The 606-nt window shown below is 51.7% G+C and overlaps 1 non-coding gene across 1 annotated transcript; it reads left to right on the top strand.

Annotated features, from left to right (window-relative positions):
• The first annotated feature begins 256 nt into the window (after positions 1 to 256).
• On the top strand, positions 257 to 375 carry LOC123179671 (5S ribosomal RNA). Its single transcript, XR_006490541.1, has one exon. It is a non-coding gene; the product is annotated as a 5S ribosomal RNA (ribosomal RNA).
• The last annotated feature ends 231 nt before the right edge of the window (positions 376 to 606 follow it).

Raw genomic sequence — 606 nt, 5'->3', positions numbered from 1 at the left:
GTGTAAGTAATATATTTACCGTGTTTTATTATTTTGCACGAGTGCGGTAAGTCATAGCTGGGTGCTCACGATTCACGGATCCAGCGTCGGCGTTGTGGCGCGGCAAGCGTGCACTGGTGCGGTTGAGAGGGAGGGGTGGAAACCGCGTTAAACTCGTCTCCGTAGTTGAGAGGGAGCGGCCAAAGCAATGTACAATCGTCTTTGTACTGGAGCTGGGAGGGGCAAGGATAAGGGACGAAGACCGGGGTAACATGTCGAATGCGATCATACCAGCACTAAAGCACCGGATCCCATCAGAACTCTGAAGTTAAGCGTGCTTGGGCGAGAGTAGTACTAGGATGGGTGACCTCCTGGGAAGTCCTCGTGTTGCATTCCCTTTTTAATTTTTTTCGCGCCGCTTGAAAACAAAACGCATGTGTAAGTAATATATTTACCGTGTTTTATTATTTTGCACGAGTGCGATAAGTCATAGCTGGGTGCTCACGATTCACGGGTCCAGCGTCGGCGTTGTGGCGCGGCAAGCGTGCACTGGTGCGGTTGAGAGGGAGGGGTGGAAACCGCGTTAAACTCGTCTCCGTAGTTGAGAGGGAGCGGCCAAAGCAATGT

This window comes from Triticum aestivum, unplaced genomic scaffold (assembly GCF_018294505.1).
Source record: "Triticum aestivum cultivar Chinese Spring unplaced genomic scaffold, IWGSC CS RefSeq v2.1 scaffold163878, whole genome shotgun sequence".
Classification (NCBI taxonomy): Eukaryota; Viridiplantae; Streptophyta; class Magnoliopsida; order Poales; family Poaceae; genus Triticum; species Triticum aestivum.
This window is presented reverse-complemented; position numbering and strand designations above follow the sequence as displayed.